The sequence below is a fragment of the Pseudophryne corroboree genome, chromosome 5 (genome assembly GCF_028390025.1).
Source record: "Pseudophryne corroboree isolate aPseCor3 chromosome 5, aPseCor3.hap2, whole genome shotgun sequence".
In the NCBI taxonomy this organism is placed as follows: Eukaryota; Metazoa; Chordata; class Amphibia; order Anura; family Myobatrachidae; genus Pseudophryne; species Pseudophryne corroboree.
Genome location: NC_086448.1, coordinates 343,618,084 through 343,637,125, shown reverse-complemented (window position 1 = coordinate 343,637,125; position 19,042 = coordinate 343,618,084). Strand labels below are relative to the sequence as shown.

The 19,042-nt window shown below is 44.4% G+C and overlaps 1 pseudogene; it reads right to left on the bottom strand.

The window, feature by feature from the left end:
• Nucleotides 1-3,933: 3,933 nt before the first annotated feature.
• Nucleotides 3,934-4,052, bottom strand: LOC134931545 (5S ribosomal RNA; annotated as a pseudogene).
• Nucleotides 4,053-19,042: the final 14,990 nt, after the last annotated feature.

Below are 19,042 nucleotides of genomic sequence, written 5' to 3'. Positions count from 1 at the left end.
AGTATCAAATTGGCAAAGCGAACACCTGCAACGACCCATAATCAACCAAGCAACTTTGCATTCAACGCATGAGATAAGGAGGAGTCTGAGTATACTCAGCCATCCCGGTCTGGAGCGTCATTATGCAGAGATGTCATCTCCGGCCTCGCCGGCCTCCAAGACGTAAACCTCCGCGTCCGCCAGATTAGTAAAATCCTTAAAATAAGTACCATCAAAAAGACGCAACCTGGCAGGAAAAAGCAACGCAAATTTCTTATTCGCCTTGACTAGGCGCGAGCAGAGGGGGGAGAATTCATGTCGCGCACGGGAGACCTCTGCGGAGTAATCCTGGAAAATGCCAGCCAGTTTCCCTCTCATTGCAAATTTCTGTGCTTTCTGGAGGCTGTCCATATCGCCTCCTTGTGGACAAAATTCAAACATTTGAATATGACAACACGAGGTCTGCTGTGGAGGAGCGTGGGGGCCCGAGTCTATGGGCCCTCTCAACGACCAAGCCAGAGCACTCATCCGGTATCTGTAGTAATTCAGGCAAAGTCAATTGCAAGAAGAAAAAAAAGTCAAGGCCCTTCAATGACTCAGGGAGACCCAGCACTCTAAGATTCGATCTCCGCGATCTATTTTCAAGATCATCAACCTTGTTAAGCAGCTGGTAATGTGATTTATGCAACTCATCATATTAATGCTTAAGGTCTCCAACATCCTAAAAAGTTTCCCCCTATCTGTGTTCATTAGTGATAACAGTCTTTGACAATTGCTTGAGCTGGGACTTAAGGTCTTTCACAGCCTGCTGCATTTTAGAAGCATGAGCATCCATAATAGGCTCCATAGCATCTCTTACAGCCCTCACAACATCTGCATATGTCACTGGGGAGTCAGGGGAACGGTCTGGCTCACCTGAGGGGTGGTTCTGTGTTGCTGTAGTCTGTTTACCGCTGCCAGCAGCCTGCATGCTTGTTTGTACAGAGGGCGTGGCGGCCATCTTGGATTCCCCCGGCCGTTTTTCAGACCGCGATCTCTGGGTTTTTGGGGGCACGGGGGAGGACAGAAACTTATCCATCCACTCCCCAACACTGTTCCACTGATGGTAGGTGCCAGGAGCCGGAGAAACGCTGCTGGGATACGGCTCTGCGGCTTCCGGTTTCCGAGGGTGCAGGAGAGCTTTAGTGATCAGCATCTCCTCACATGGGCGCCGGAACCAGAAGTCCTCCGGTATCTCATAGTTATGCATTTGCTTTCAAGAAACACTCTCAAAGGTTTTTTTGTACCAGCCCGCCTACAGTGGAAACGAAGGCCAGGGCTTTGCAAGAGGCAGTTCAGAAGTTGCTTCAGTCAGGAGTGATAATTACAGTTCTCCCTGCACAACGAGGACAAGGTTTTTATTCCAACCTGTTTCTAGTCCAGAAGCCAAATGGGTCGTTCTGGCCTTGGGTGCATCGGTTTTATATGGAGACTTTACGGTCCATTATTTTGGCCATGGAGCCGGAGGATTTTATGGTATCCCCAGATAGCCAAGATGCTTACCTGTATGTTCCTATAGCACTGTCCCATCAGTGCAATCTCAGGGTTGCTACCCTCCAGCATAATTTTCAGTTTCAGGCCCTACCATTTGGACTGGCCACAGCTCCCAGAGTATTCACCAAAATGATGGTGATGATGGCATCTTATCTTCGTCAGCAGGGGATAAGGATTTTTCCATACCTCAATGATTTATTAATCCTGCCACAGTCTCAAGAATTGCTTCAGGGTCATCTGCAACAGACAATAGCTTGTTTACAGAGACACGGTTGGCTCATAAACTGGGCAAAGTCGTCCCTGGTTCCGTCAAAATGGATGACTCATTTGAGGGCTGTGCTGAATTCAGGTCTTCAGAGAGTATTTCTACCTCTGAACATAATATCCAAAATTCAGTCAAGGATTCAGGAGCTGCTACACAGTCAAAGGGTATCCATTCACGCCGCAATGCATGTGATGGGGTTGATGGTGTCGACATTCAACATAGTGGAGTATGCTCAGTTCCATTCGAGGCCTCTGCAGCGTCTGATCCTTTCCAAATGGAATGGTTGTCATCAAACAATAAAAATGCAGACTATGGTCCTTACTCTGGGAGTAAGGAGGTCATTAGCCTGGTGGCTACAGACATCCCATCTGGACAAAGGGAGACCCTTTTGTATATCAGATTGGGAAATTCTGACAACAGATGCTAGTCTTCAGGGCTGGGGAGCAATGTCAGGAAGAAGTTGCTTCCAGGGGCAGTGGACCAAGGAGGAAAATTGCCTGTCAATAAATATATTGGAACTTCGGGCCATGTATATGGCACTTATTCAGGCAAAGGACATCCTTCAGGGGAAACCAGGGAGGAACTCACAGCCAGAATGCAATGATGGACGCGAGTCACACATTAAAGTGGACAGAACTTCATCTTCCAGCCTTGTCCACAGTGTTCATTCCAGGGCCAATATTTACTAAAAAATCGAGTTTGTCCGATTTGTGTTTTTTTTCCAAAGTCCCAATCCGGGAATTCACTAAGCACAAATCTCGGCAGTGTTTGGACTATTCGTAATGGTTTGAATGACAACGTTCACAAATACGAATGAATAGACCATCGGTCAAACGCGGCTGTTATTACATAGAATACGGGAATTCACTATTCATTCGTATTTGGGTGTTAGTCTCTGAGTGCTCAAATGCGGTCTTATTTTTTTGCGATTCGTTAAAAAAAGCGGCAAAAAAATAGACCTGCTTTTTTCAGTCGTGTTTACATGTGTTGCAAATAAAAAATCACTCACACCTGAATTAGGATGCCTATAAAAGGATGTTAGGCCCATTTCAATACACCTACACTCAGAAATGGCAGCAGGACTGTGGGCCAGTGATCTTTTGTGTGCTGTGGGATTCCTCAGACTCAGACATCAGCCTGTAAGTAACCAGGGCCAAGAAACTGAACATGGTCAGCAGGTTGTACAGGTTCCGCAGAGGCTGCGCAGGCCTCGTTTTTTTAGGGGGCGTTTAAACTTGAACGCATTGTCCGATGATAAGGTCATACAGATGTTCCGTCTAAATCGTAACAACATTTTCCGTCTGTATGGCCTTGTCAAACTGGGCCTAGACCCTGAGACAGCACGCTCTCGCTCTGTCTCAGACCTGCACAAACTCCTGGCTGTGTTGCACTTTCTGGCTACTGGCAGCTTTCAAGCGGTGTCTGGGGATGTCATAGGAATATATAGTAGTGGGTTTGGGTTTAGGAATCTGCACAGGACCAGATTGTGAATAGACGGTAACAATTTATAACCAATTTTTATACCAAAAAGGAAAAATTAATGACCAACATAAAGCTACCACTTTGCCTGTCAGGCTTTGAGGATAGAACAAAGTTGGCGGTGCTCCCGGACATTAGTTCAGGACAAACTGTTGAAGGGGTTTTTTTTGCTAAGAAGAAAAAATTAGACTGATTTTGTGTCTCTCTGGGGCACACTTTGTATACAGTAAATTGTTGATGAAATTAGAATATTTAATAATTGTGAATATAAAGATAAAACGTAACTTTTAATAATTATCAGATGAAAAAAGACAGACAAATTACATAAATCATGCTGTATATATCAGCAGGTAGATTAAAAAAAGTATTAAATGGTGATAGGACGATTGTGACTCACTTGGTATGGAGTAGGTGGCAGATGATTTATGTGCACACCCACTGGGGTTAAGCGAGTATTGATATTTGAATTTATTCAGAGCGAAAATTAGGTAGATCTTGTTTTCTCTATTGATTTATAAATTTTTATACGTGAGTATATTCATATGAGAGAAACAAGAAAAACCGGCTTAAACGACTCCGGACTCCTTCTTGAAAGGTAAGTATTGGTAAATTACTGCAAAATTGTGGTGGGGAATACTGGTGAGTAAAGGGTGTCTGCACGGAAGGTATGTTCCTTGATACTACAGTACCCAGTATTCCCAGAGGGTCACCCTCTCTGGTACTGACCAGGCCCAATGCTGCTTGGCTTCCAAGATCAGGCGAGATCGGGCATGTCCAGCATGGTATGACTGTAGATAGTCACGTGGGTACCTATCTGCGTGTGGAAACACCAATTGCTTGATAGGCTTGAGCCGGTCACGAAAAAGGGGGTGGGGAAAAGATATTCCAAACTACTTCAAAGTGTCTGGATGATACGTCCAGTTGCTATTAATGTGACAATGAAGTCAAAAGAGTGGAGATTTTTCACATAAAGATGCCAAAAATAAATAAATACGAATAAAAATTAGAGGGCCAATATCTTGGTGTTGATACTGGAACAGTATGTGAACAGAGTAATAATAGTCACAAATTCCCACAGCAAAATTGTGGTAATACCAGTGAGCATGTAAGCATTGCCCCACTGACCAAATAAAGTGTAATAAATCTGCAGGGATATAGCCTTTTAGCAGTAGAATAACATCAAGTTGAAAAATAAGGCACAAAATGCTTACTATCTAAAAACTAGATGCAAGACAGAATATATCAATATTTGTATTTCCACCTTTCAAGCAGATTGCCTAGGTAGAGAATGTTTTGAAATAGATAAGATAGAGGGTATATCGGTCTAAATTAGACAAATGAATAAATAAATAAATAACTGAGTACTTTGCAGCAATACCATATGTTATCTCATAACGAACGTAATGTTTCATATAGAATCCAGCATAAAGCAACATACAAAATACAGTATAGGCAATAGACTGTCAGTTGCGGAATGGGTACACTTAGAAAGCAATAATTGTCATCATTTAATAAAGACACGCTATGTGTACAAAACTTCTGTAAGTAATTTAACCTGGTTCTCCTTGGCAATAGTCTGACCGGGCTGGTAATGGAGGCAATATTAGGATTAATGCACAGATTACCAATTAGTGAATGGTCTCCCTGTGTTGGTTAAATACCTTATCTGATGTCATAGGAATCTCACAGCCCTCATTTTCCAGAATCTTAACACAGGTGATGTATACCTAACTACCTCTTCTGTTTTGTGTTTGTTTTAATTTCTCGGTGGCCAGTTCTGTCCTATAATCTCATGTTTATTCTTTAAAATATACACACAGGTGTTGGCTGTTTTGCAGCCCCACATCGAGGCCTCAATCTGCTTCCCTACCCAGGAGTCTCAGTGGCATGCCGTCAGGGTAGATTTCTATGAGCTGGCTGGCATGCCCAATGTGCTTGGAGCCATAGATTGCACTCACATTCAGCTGAGACCACCTAGGGGCAGGCAGCACATATATACAAACCGCCATTTCGAACACTCCACAAATGTGCAGGTGGTTTGTGATGCAAATCTCAAAATAATGAGTGTTGTTGCTGGTTACCCTGGGGGCTGCCATGACTCCTTCATCCTCAGTCAGTCATCCCTCTTTGATAAGTTTGAGGACGGACAAATGCCAGATGGATGGCTGCTGGGTATGTAATTTGATATGTGTAGGCCTGCGTATACTTTGTCCAAATACAGGTGCAGATGGATTAACCTGTAGAAGGCATAAGGAAGTGAGAAACCAGTGATCTGTGCAAGGTGATAAAGGCACCAGCCAATCAGCTCCAATATGTAAATGAACATTTAGGAACAGATTGTCTGCTGCCTTTATTACCTTGCACATATCACTGGTTTTTAACTTCCTTATGCCTTCTACAGGTTAATACATCTGCCCCACAGTGTGTTACTTATGTGTTGCTGTATCTTAACATGAATCACGTTACTATATCTGTCTTTTAGGTGATGGAGGATATGGCTGTTTCTCTTGGCTTCTAACTCCATTGTCCCGACCTGATACCCCTGCTGAACACAATTACAATCATGCACATAAGTCCACGCGGAATGTGATAGAAAGATGTTTTGGTGTGCTGAAATCTAGGTTTCGGTGTCTGGATAAGTCAGGTGGCCTTTTGTTGTATAGTCCCTCCAAGGTGACTCAAATTGTGTTCTGCTGTTGCTTTCTTCATAACATGTGTTTGCAACAACATCTGCCACATGTTGAGGAGGAGGAGGAGGAAGAAAGCAGCCAGCAAGCAGAGGAATTAGAGACATCTGGTGATACTTGGAGTACAGATGTAGGGAGGCAGGTTAGACAAGAGATCATCAATCGCTATTTCTAAGGTAAGCTTGGTTTGCTTATTTCATTTGTTGTGTAATCATAAATAGATGTTTTGCCTTTTTTCCCCCAAAACCATTACTCAGAATGTGTGTCTCCTTGACACATACAAACATACCCTCGCTTTATGAAAAACAAATGTCGCATGTGTATTGTGTGTATTTTTATTCTCAAAACAACAGATTATGAGTGGCATGCATTAAGTCTGGATAAGTGATCGTAAACTTGCAGTGCTAATTTCTTACAAGCCCACATAATCCATTTAGTATTTCACTTTATCATTGTGTGTAATGTCCTAATGCACAGGTTCACAAACTCGGCCCTCAGGACCACACACAGTGCATGTTTTTCACGTAACCCAGTAGAAGCCCAGGTGTATGAATTACTCACAGACATATGTTAAAAGGTTCACAGGTGGAGCTAATTATGTCACTTGTGATTCTGTGAGGAGACCTGCAAAACATGCACTGTGTTGGTTCCTGAGGGCCGAGTTTGAGAACCTGTGTTCCCAAAAAACACTCCTCAACATATAATATGTTAGCCTTGAGGAATACATGTGTCCCTATGTGTGATGCACCATCATATTTAAGACACACAAACTTACTGTAATCAGGAATAATTTATTTCCTAATGTTTGATGCTGTAAACTTGATGATGTATAAGTAAATACACAGTTTGCCACACATATACATTATTATACACATTCTTTGTTTTTTGTTGTAAAAGTACATATTTGTTTATTTCAGCATCATGTGTAAAAACATTCTTACTCATTTTTAACACACACAAACATGTCCCAACAATACTGACATTCATTTTGACAATGTTTTTAAAACAAAACAAAGCCAACATATTACAAGCTTTTTACGCAACTCAATTGTGTTCTTCTTGTAATGTTGTATAGAGAAGAAAGCTAAAATATGTATCAATAACATTGTAATTTGGATTGTCTGCAGGAAAAGAGAATGATTGGAATCTAGAAAGAGTAATGATTAGAAAAAAATCAAGTGGTCAGTTTACTTCCTGCTAAAGACATTCTGCCTGGCTGGCAATTATTGTGTCTGCAGGAAAAGAGAATGATTGGAATCTAGAAAGAGTAATGATTAGAAAAAAAATCAAGTGGTCAGTTTACTTCCTGCTAAAGACATTCTGCCTGGCTGGCAATTATTGTGTCTGCAGGAAAAGAGAATGATTGGAATCTAGAAAGAGTACTGATTAGAAAAAAATCAAGTGGTCAGTTTACTTCCTGCTAAAGACATTCTGCCTGGCTGGCAATTATTGTGTCTGCAGGAAAAGAGAATGATTGGAATCTAGAAAGAGTAATGATTAGAAAAAAATCAAGTGGTCAGTTTACTTCCTGCTAAAGACATTCTGCCTGGCTGGCAATTATTGTGTCTGCAGGAAAAGAGAATGATTGGAATCTAGAAAGAGTAATGATTAGAAAAAAATCAAGTGGTCAGTTTACTTCCTGCTAAAGACATTCTGCCTGGCTGGCAATTATTGTGTCTGCAGGAAAAGAGAATGATTGGAATCTAGAAAGAGTAATGATTAGAAAAAAAATCAAGTGGTCAGTTTACTTCCTGCTAACATGTATGTGTGGCTCCATCCACATTTCCCTCCTCCAATACCCCAAAAAATTGGTAAAGAATAAATGTGCGTACAAATTTTTTGTTTTTGTTTGTAGCACTTATAATTAATGATGTTGAAAAAAGTGTCAAGGAGCTAAGTGTTATATATTTTAATCCAAAAATACACTTACTAACTATTTTGAGTTACTTATCACAAATGTCTAACTTGTATTTTTTTCACGTTTTTTTTTTGGTGGCTGCTTGTCCTGCCCTTTGCCTTTAGCACTGTCATGTTGTCGTGCTCTGGTGGAGCGTCTTGGTGGTGATGAGACTGGCGTGATATTTGGAGTAGTCGTACCAGAACTGCTGCTTGTTTGCTGTTGGTGCATGCATCTGAGTGTTTCATTCAGGTTAGTGAGGGTGGCATTGAGTTCACGTGTAGTAGCATTTTGATTGTCTACTATTCGGAATAAACTTTCATTAATCTTTTGATTGTTTTGAAAAATGCTCATATAACTTTGCTGCTGTCTGTGCTGTTCTTCCATTATGCGCTGTAAGTTGCCCATGACCTGTGTAATGTCTGTACGCATGAGTTCCATTGTATTGCCTATTCTGGTTGTTTGTTCATTTTGTCTACTCAGATTTCTTGATATTCTTCTGAGGTGAGATGGTAGGCTTGCAAACATTTGTGTCTGCTTACGCAGGCAATCTTCATTAGTGGCCTGCTGTCTAGCCCAAATGGTCCAAAACACCTGATCAGGGCCTTGTGTTCCTGGTGTTGTTGGGCTGTGTTGTGGTGGTGGTGTGCTTTGCTGTGGTGGTGTACTCACAGGTGCTGGGGGGCTCATTCCTTGCATTAATGGCTGCATTTCTAAGATGATTGTCTCCTCCATGTCACTGTGTTGCTGTTGTTGCGGAGGGATGCTGTTCCCAGGACTAGAAGCTGAAATGTTAAACAAATCTCCATTAGCTATCCATATGTTTGAGAAATGAAAACAAATCACTACACATGGAACACATGTGATTCACTGTTGCTTACAACTATTCTGCCTAGCAACATCATCACTCATAGCTTAAATACATACCTATGCCTGTTTGTGGCAAATGTGTCTGGTTACTTAATTGTGAAAGCAAACACTTTAGTTTTATTGTAGCTCACACATACTCCACCATAAAAACACATTGGAATACATAATGTGTTACCTTATAGCTTTGTTCAAACAAACAGAGTAATGTTTTTATATGTATTTTGCAATGTTACCTCAAACACACATGTAAAATGTGGAAAAACAACCTTACTTTTTGCAATAAAACCAACATGCTTTTTTGTTGCAGCATCTTACACACAATGTCTTACTGTATGGCTCAAGTGGACATACATATCTTTACTGGATGTGGACAAGGACATTTAGCTTGGATTACATTTCAGCTTTTACTTACTGTGGTAAGTATTTAAGTTTTTGATGTGTTTTGACTTAATGCGGTTATGAAATATTTTGATTACGTTCTGAAATTTTTCAAATTTTTTTCAGTTTGATACTCACAATCAAGATGAGGGGAGTGTGGATGACGTCTTGGAGGTGTGTCCAAAATTTGGAGTGGGGGGACAGAACATACGGACGATAATCTTCGTGGCGGGGTAGCCTGCTGTGTTTGGGCCGGGACATACGACCTTGCTTTCTTTTCGGCCACAGGATTTTTGTGGTGATGTCTTTCAGAAGTGCCACTTCTGCTGCTCCATACTTCTTTTGATGGACCTTTTAATGAAAGTGCAATTTTGTTATGGCCATTCCTTTACAAGCATACCCTATACTACAATGGACACTTTACCTGCTTCCGCAGCGTCATCATCATCAGATGTGATAGGAGTTACTGGCCGACGAGTAGTACTGCTTTTTTCTAACACTGTATAAAATAAAAAATAAATCATGCTATTGTGTATACATCCACCCATTATGCTTATAAACATTTATTCTTTAAGAAATGCTTGGTTTTTATTTATAAAAAACATAAGGACCGGAAATACAAAAATAAAAAACTAAAAACATTGACCAAAACACATATGCACTATGGCAACATCAACACAGGAAAACATGTACAGGACACTGACATAGGCCACAAGTTAAAGGGAAAAACCCCCCACACATCTTCATTTTGTATTGAAAGGATAAATATTACAGATGCAATATATAAATTGCTCTGTGATGTGGCACTCCAAAGACACATTACCACTATATGAGCCAAAACAAAATGTAGCAATTTTTAACAAAAATTACACTGCAGTGTGGTGTCACGGTACAAATGCAAGCAAAAAAAAAAAAATTAGTGTTAATTTAATTAAATAATTAACATTATCTAATAATGACACTACACATGTAAGTGGTTTCCAAACCACTTTCCAGTACTCCAGCCTCTAACATGACAACCACTGTTTTTAAAACATTGCACACGGATCACTTAAATATAAAACATAGTCACAATTTTAACATAAAAAACGGCCAAAAGTAAAACATTATTGCAGGACAATTCAGAGACACACCAAGTCCAAACTACACATGCAAAATATCAGTCAGAAAAACACATGACATACAATAAAGTAAGATGTTATATTGGCTTTTATCTAAAACATGACCCAAAACAATGTATTTGCTGACACACACTTGAAGATGGGAGTAATATGCAACGTCACATGACACACATTTAAAAAACCCCCAAAAACAATAGAATGTAAATGCAAATACACATGCTCACCATTCTTCCTGGGCCTATCTGAATCCCGGACATGGGTTGCAGAGACAACTTCTGGAGGGATTACACTCCGCATGGGCTCCTCATACTCCAGATAACTTGCAATATAGGGCTGCCCACCACCGGTTTTCCAAGCCGACTTGGCCTCCTTGGCCATTTTGGACTTGACACGTCGCTTTATGTCATAGTACCGTTTGCGGCACGTGTCCTCCGTCCGCTTGACCACCCCCTCACTATTGACAGCAGCAACAACTTTCGCCCACAACACCATCTTCCTCTGTGTTGGCACCTTGGCGGACTCAGGGCCAAATAGCTGCCTCTGATACTTCATCAGCTCATGCACCAATGCCACATTTTCAGCAAAACTAAACTTTACATTCCGCCCAGTCTTAGTAGTGGTGCGTGGCTGCGGAGCACTCTGACTGTCACTATCACTTGAGGCTGCTGCAGCAACCTCACCCACCTCCTCCACCTCACTAACCTCACTAACACTCACCTCCTCCACCTGACCGACCTCCTCCCCCTCACTCACACCCTCCACCTCACCCACCTCATAATTGTGTGTCTAAACAGTTAACACAGAAAAAAAAAAAAAAAACAACACACTCCTCCACTACCACTACACAACTCTCACTCACACACACACACACACACACACACACACTGACAAGGGACTATAAAGAAAAATAACTTGGAATAAAAATGAGACAAAACCACAAAATACAAGACAACAAGAATGACAAGACGACTTTCAAACACAATACCACACTCAGAAATCGCTACCAACACTCCTCACCAAACCACAAATTCACCTACCTCCACAGCACGACCTCCCTCCTCCTCACCACTAACTAAACCCACGAGGTGTGGACGGTTTGGGGCGTATTTATATGGTTGCGCACAGACACTCCTACCATCTGAAACACAACCAATCACGAATGGGTATGAAAATCGAAACTGAAAGTGAAAATGCGGCCACGGGAAAAAAAAACCCTGCCGCGTTTAACTTAGGAAAAAAAACAGCAAATACAACAAAAACACGTACACAAACGACAATGACAGCCGTAAATGTGCCAAAAAAAAACCGATTGGCATCGACATCGGAAAACACGACAACCATTAAAGTCGACTGCTTCGTAACTTTGCGTATATGGATTCAAAAAGTTGCATGAAAATGCACCCAATACAAAACGAGTTTAAACACTACACAAACCGACTCAAACACGAATATTAGTAAATATTGCCCCAGGAGTCCTAAACTGGGAAGCGGATTTTCTCAGTCGACACGTCATTCATGAAAACGAATGGGCTTTACACCCAGAGGTCTTCCAAAATCTGGTAGACAAATGGGGGTTACCAGAGAGAGATCTCATGGTGTCACGCCAGAATAACAAAGTTCCCGCATACGGGTCAAGAACAAAGGATCTCATAGCGATCTTTGTGGATGCCCTGTCAGTGAGGTGGGACTTTCATCTGGCCTATGTGTTTCCACCAATCGCCCTGTTACCCAGGGTAATGCGAAAGGTAAAACAAGGAAAGGGCGCCGTGATACCAATAGCTCCGGCTTGGCCCAGAAGACATTGGTACACAGATCTGCAGAGGATGTTGATGGATGCTCCAGTCTTACTCCCTCAACGTCCAGATCTACTGTCTCAGGGTCCTTGCTATCACAAGCACCTGGATCGACTGTCTTTGAAGGCGTGGCTCTTGAGACTTGAAAGCAAGAGGATTCTCACAACAGGTCATTAAAACAATGCTCAGAGCAAGGAAACCTTCCTCATCTCGCATTTATCACCGAATATGGCAATCCTATATTCAATGGTGCAGTGAATCTTGGCATTCCTTCAGGCAGGAATGGACAAAGGTCTACAGGTAGCTTCCTTGAGAGTGCAAGTGTCAGCATTGACTGTATGGTTCCAAAAGAAAATTGCTAACCTACAGGGAGGGGGAAAACTTTTTTCCAGGGAATACTGCGCATTCAACCTCCTTTTGTTCCTCCTACAATGCCTTGGGACCAAAGTTTAGTTCTAAAGGCCCTTCAAGTTGCCCGATTTGAACCACTTACACGAGTGGATCTTAAATGTTTGACAGCTAAAGTTCTCTTTCTACTGGCTATTGCTTCATCTAGAAGAGTTTCAGATTTAGGGGCATTGTTATGCCGGGTGTAGTATGGTATGCCGGCTGTCTGGCTCCCGGCGACCAGCATACCGGCGCCGGAATCCCGACCACCAGCATACCGACAGCTGGGCGAGCGCAAATGAGCACCTTGCGGGCTTGCTACGCGCGCCACGCTATTTATTCTCCCTCCAGGGGGGTCGTGGACCCCCAAGAGGGAGAAGAAGTGTCGGTATTCCGGCGGTCGGGATTCCGGCACCGGTATGGTGGTCGCCGGAAAGCCCGACCGCCGGCAATCTGAAGACCACCAGTTATGCCGCCCTCCTTTTCTGATTTTTTTATTTTTTATTTTTATCCAGATAGAGCGGTTCTCACAACCAAATCTGGGTATCTTCCTAAGGTGGTGTCTAAATTCCACCTTAATGAAGAAAGTGTAGTCCCAGCCTTCCAGAGGCGGGACCTTTCTGCGGGAGATGCATCGTTGGACATAGTCCGTGCCTTAAGTATCTACGTGGATCGTACCAGTGCCATCAGAAAGACAGACATTCTCTTCGTTCTCTACGGATTTCACAAGAGAGGATGGCCTGCTGATAAACAGGCACTGGCAAGGTGGCTTCGGATGACAATTTCAGAAGCATACTCTCAAGCTGATCTCCCTGTTCCGGCTAATGTCTCTGCTCACTCTACTCGTAAGGGAGGTCCGGCACAACGTGGTGCTTCAGCAGATCAGATACTGTATGTAAGGCAGCCACATGGTCTTCCATTAACACATTCATTAGACATTATGCCTTTGATACCTTTGCCTCTCAGGATGCTGAATTCGGGCAAAGGATTCTCCGGTCCAATCAGGAGCGTCTCCACCAGGGACGTGCAGTCAGGGGAGGTAGTGCCTCCCCTGTCATAATGATTTAATTATAGAAAGAAGATAGTTATAACACATCCTGTGTCATAATGATCTTCTTTGAATTTTTCTAATGATTTTTGCTGTGGAAACACAGCCAAATGTGGGTGGGAGGCAGCTGAGAGCGCTGCCTCCCACTGACAACAATAAAGTGCCTGAGGAGGGGGGCGGGCAGGGGGCAGAGCCAACACAAGGGCAGGAAAAGCCCATTGAAAAAAAATGTAGTAGAGGCACCAGCAGAGCTGCCTCAGTGACAGGGGCGTGCCTGAATCCCACCTCAGAGCCCGCTCCTGTCAGTGAGGCAGATTTGATTGGACATCGGCTCTAGCACTGAGCAGTGACTGTTTCCTGCTGTCACTCTCAGTGCAGAGTCCATATCTTCCTCCCTCTCCAGGTCCTGGTTGCATTACAGATGGTGGGGTAAGCATAACGAACAGTTGATATACTGTACTGTATGAATAATTTGCTTTAACAGGGAAATGTGTATAATTGAATATTTTAGTTGAGAACTGAATAGCTGAATAATTAGTCAAACATCATAACATTATAATTAATTTGCAAAATGTAATTGATAGAAAATAAACAGATAGTGAATAACATCTAATAGAAACTGCTATATGTGGCAGTGAAATCTAGGCAGAGCTTTCTTTGTATTGGTAAAATAAAAAAAATCTCAATTTACTATCCAGGGTCTGTAATGCAATTAAGCAGAGCTGGCTGAGCGGTACTAAGACACCCCGCGGAGACAGCTCACACACCTGCATGCTAGACGTGGGCCCTCAGTTCCACTTATAATGAATATACATTTTAATTCAAAAACAGATTTAAAAAAAATAAAATGATATTTTATAAATTTGAGTATTGCTGATTACATTTACAGTGCTAGTTACGTAGACTTGTCACTGCGAATCTTATTGCTGGCGCAGTTAGTGCTGGCGATAGAGGGCACCTCAAGGCATATAAATATATCTGTTCATATGTATTAACACATATAATCAATAATGCATGACAGTAAATCAAGTGCTGGTGGGGATATGACTGCTAACAAAAGATTAGCAGCCTTTGGCACAGATGGTGGGGTAGGCTATCAGGGTGCACAATTCCACATGTCTATAGTAGGGGTATCACCATCATGATTTGGAAAGGGAAGGGGGGGGGGGGCAGGCTCTGATGCCCTGCACCAGGCGGCTACAGCAATGTACAGTAGGGTCAGGCTGCTGCTGTCAGGGTTAGAGCTACAGCAGGAGCAGGCTGCGTGTCACTGTCTGCTCCAGCCTTTAGGGGTCTATTTACTAAGCCTCAGATGTAGATAAAGGGGTATATTCAATTAAAGTCGGATCCATTCCGACATGTATTTGTCGGAATGGATCCGACAACCCCTATTCAATCCAGTGACATGCGGTGAGGTCAATGGCTGGGGAGGCACTGGCTTCTCCAGTACATCCCCAGCAGCACAACGTAGTGCCCCCTGTAGTGCCAGCTACACGTAGTGCCCCCCTGTAGTGCCAGTTACATGTAGTGCCCCCCTGAAGTGCCAGTTACAAGTAGTGCCAGCTGCACATAGTGCCCCCTGTAGTGTCAGTTACAAGTAGTGCCCCCTGTAGTGTCAATTACATGTAGTGCCCCCTCCTGTAGAGCCAGTTATACGTAGTGCCCCCTGTCTCGGATGTGTGGATGAGCTACCCCTCTGCCCACACTACTTCAGGTAACCTTCCTCCCCACACAGCTCCTCTCACCTGAGTCCTGGTAGAGTTGCTGGTGGGACAGTGCAGCAGGCTCGGTGCTGCTGCTGAGTCTGCTGCCTGAGAGGAGGAGGAGAGTGCTGGCCACTGCTGCTCTAGTCTTCCCGCTGCCACATCTGTGCCCGCTGCCGCATATTAGATGCTGCTCCTGTGCTTTGCTCTCCCCGCTCCCCAGTGCTGTCAGCTGCGCCTGCAGGGTAGCCATTGACCTCACCGCACGTCACTATTGTATAGTGTACAATATCCTTCTGACCCCTCACAGAGAGAGGCAAAGCCTGGTTTATAGCTCTTCAGCAAGGAATTCGGAGGAACCACTGTGCACACCACCAGAGTGTAATGAGGTTCCAAATCATACAAGGCATGCCTAACTTTATATACCCCTCCATGGTGCATACTGCTAGAGACACATGCTGACACAGATTCTATGTACAGAACATTGGGGGTAATTCCAAGTTGATCGCAGCAGGAATTTTTTTTAGCAGTTGGGCAAAACCATGTGCACTGCAGGGGAGGCAGATATAACATGTGCAGAGAGAGATAGATTTGGGTGTGGTGAGTTCAATCTGCAATCTAAATTGCAGTGTAAAAATAAAGCACCCAGTATTTACCCTGCACAGAAACAAAATAACCCACCCAAATCTAACTCTCTCTGCAAATGTTATATCTGCCCCCCCTGCAGTGCACATGGTTTTGCCCAACTGCTAAAAATTTTCCTGCTTGGAATTACCCCCATTATTTGGAAACAGCTCTTAAAGAATTGCACAATCTGGATTATAATGTGAAGCTATCATGCAGACGGTACTTGTAATAGTGTGTTAGCTGCAGGGCAGTGTATTATTGTGGTACATGTTTCAGAGTATTGTGATACTATTCATATTACAGAGATGCCTCTGTGAGTGTTATGTTCACTATACAGCTCCAGTAAAGAGGGACACACACATTTCCACACACTGTGTACTGGGAGCTGTCCACACAGGGTGGTTCTGTGAAACATGTACCCTGCATGTGGACACATTTACTTACCCTCATATTAGGCTTCTGTTAGATGTAATACATCGGAAGGGCAAAAATGAGACAGGCTCCAAGATCCCACCACAAGCTAAGAGATTAACATTGGCAAATACTGACTGGGAAAGTGAAAAACCATTTCATGGTGATATGATAGAGGGAGAGAGACTGTGTTGCGGAGAGAGAGAGACCGTATAGTGGAGGAGGAGAGTGCCGGACACTGTTGCTCTGTTCTTCCCGCCGCCACCTCCGTGCCCCCTGCCGCATATTAGATGCTGCTCCTGTGCTTTACTCTCCCCGCTCCACGGTGCTGTCAGCTGTGCCTGCGGGGTAGGTCAATGGCTACCCCGCACGTCCCCGCTGGAGAGAGCAAAGTTCAGCAGCAGCATATAATATGCGGCAGCGGGCATGGAGGTTACCATAACAGAGATCACCGGGCGCGGGAGGCTACTACAGGCTCACAGCAGCAGGTAAGGAGTCAGTTCCCAGGAAGCTGATAATCATCATTGATTGGCAGCTTCAAGACTCTTGTCCCGCCGCCGCTAATGGGTGATTGGACAGCGGATCCAGCACAGGATCCGCTGTCCAATCACATGTGCCTCATTGACAGGGGCGTGCTTCTTGTCAACGAGGCACTTCTATAGGTGCCGCTTTTTACAGTATTTTCAATGGGCTTTTACAGCCCTCTGCTTGGCCCCGCCCCCGTCTCTCTATACCGTTCTCATTGTCTATGGGAGGCACTGCTATCAGTGCCTCCCAAACTACTTTAATGAATTTGAATGATTAGAATAATATAAAGAGGATAATTATGACACAGAATATGTGTCATAAGTATCTTCTTTGTATTACCTTAATCATTAATGACAGGGGAATGACAGGGGAGGCACTGCCTCCCCTGACTGCACGTCCCTGATTCAATCCCCATCTTAATTTCGACTTTTTCAAGTCGAATTAAGATGGAACGCAGAGGAGGAGAAGGGGGGCGAGCCACAGGGGGACAGCCAGCGGGCATACAGGAGACATCAGCGTACGATCATCGCTACCGTAGCGCTGCAGCAGGATGTAACTCAGCCGCCCGACCTCACGGCAGCTTCCACCTGGCTCCAACAGCGTGCTGGAGCCGGGTGGAAGCTGCCGTGAGGTCGGGCGGGTGAGTGACATCCAGCTGCAGCGCTGATCGTAGCGCTGATCTCCTGTATGCCCGCCGACTGTCCCCCCATCTCCCTGCGGCTCCCCCCCCCCTCGCCTCCTCCGGGTCCATTTCATTTCGACATCATTTTGATGTCGAATTGAGATAGTCGAAAAGGGGGCCAAAACCTGTTGGATTTGGCCCCGTTTTCGACATCAACACGTGGATCGGCAGCTATTCCGCCGTTCCACGTGCTTTTCGACAAGTCAAATGCCTCGACTTGTCGAAAAGCTCTGAATAGGTCGAATCAGGATTCGACCTTAAAAAGTCGAAAACTGACGTCTTTTCGACAGACGGCAGTTTTCGACTGCAATTCAATATATCCCCTAGTCTCTGGAGATAAAGTGCCAATCGGCTCCTGACTGCCATGCACAGACTGTGTTTGAAAAATGACAGTTAGGAGCCGATTGGCTGGTACTTTATCTCTAGCGACTTTGGCCCTCATTCCGAGTTGATCGCTCACTAGCTGGTTTTAACAGCCGTGCAAACGCTAAGCCGCTGCCCTCTGGGAGTGAATCTTAGCTTAACAGAAGTGCAAACGAAAGGATCGCAGCACTGCTGCAAAAAAAGATTGTGCAGTTTCAGAGTAGCTCCAGACCTACTCCTACCTTGCGATCACTGCAGACTATTTAGTTCCTGTTTTGACGTCACGAACACGCCCTGCGTTCGGCCAGCCACGCCCGCGTTTCCCCAGGCACGCCTGTGTTTGTATCTGTCACGCCTGCGTTTTTACACACACTCCCCGAAAACGGTCAGTTACCTCCCAGAAACACCCACTTCCTGTCAATCACTCTGTGGCCAGCAGTGCAACTGAACAGTGTCGCTAGACCTTGTGTGAAACTGCATCGGCTTTTGTGAAAGTACGTTGCACTTGCGCACTGCGCCGCATGCGCAGAAGTGCCGATTTTTAGCCTGATCGCTGCGCTGCGAACAACGGCAGCTAGCGATCAACTCGGAATGACCCCTTTATCTCCATCTAAGGCTTAGTAAATAGGCCTCTTAGTTTCCTGCCCTCAGCTGATGCCTGTAAATGTGTGTTACTAATAAGCAGTAACCAGCTGCGTTTCAAGAGAGGAGGGGACCCGTGTGCAGACTCCATGTATGGGCCCCCTCCTCTTCTGTAGCCATCACTGCCACTGTCAGCGCTGAGACTCTGGCACTGTGCCAGAGTCTCTAGTGGTCAGTGTGCTAGCAGCAGTGGTGATGGCTACGGGAGAGGAGGGGGGGCCAACACACGGTCAGCAATGGACTCCGGAAAGGTAAGTATAGAAGAAATGGGTGCGGTGTGGGCCCCCTCTGGACCCAAGGGCCCGTGTGCACTGCACACTCTGCATCCATTATAGATACACCAGTGGCAGTAACCCAAGTACATAGCTCCCTCATTCCCACACACACGTATCAGCACAGCCCTGGCTGGGAGAGGGAGAAAGACAGACGCTGGGGTTTCTTGTTGTTCTGTACACTGGAGTACTCATTTGGGGGGAATTCAAATGTTCACACATCCCTTATCTCCCATCTAAAGTGACAGGAGATAGATGGGCGATATTCAAATGTCCCCACTGATCACGTTCAGTACAGTCGGGATTAAGCGCACAAACCACCTAAACCTGACTGAACTAACGGTCCCGCCCAAACCGGTCGGCATGATCGTGGCTGG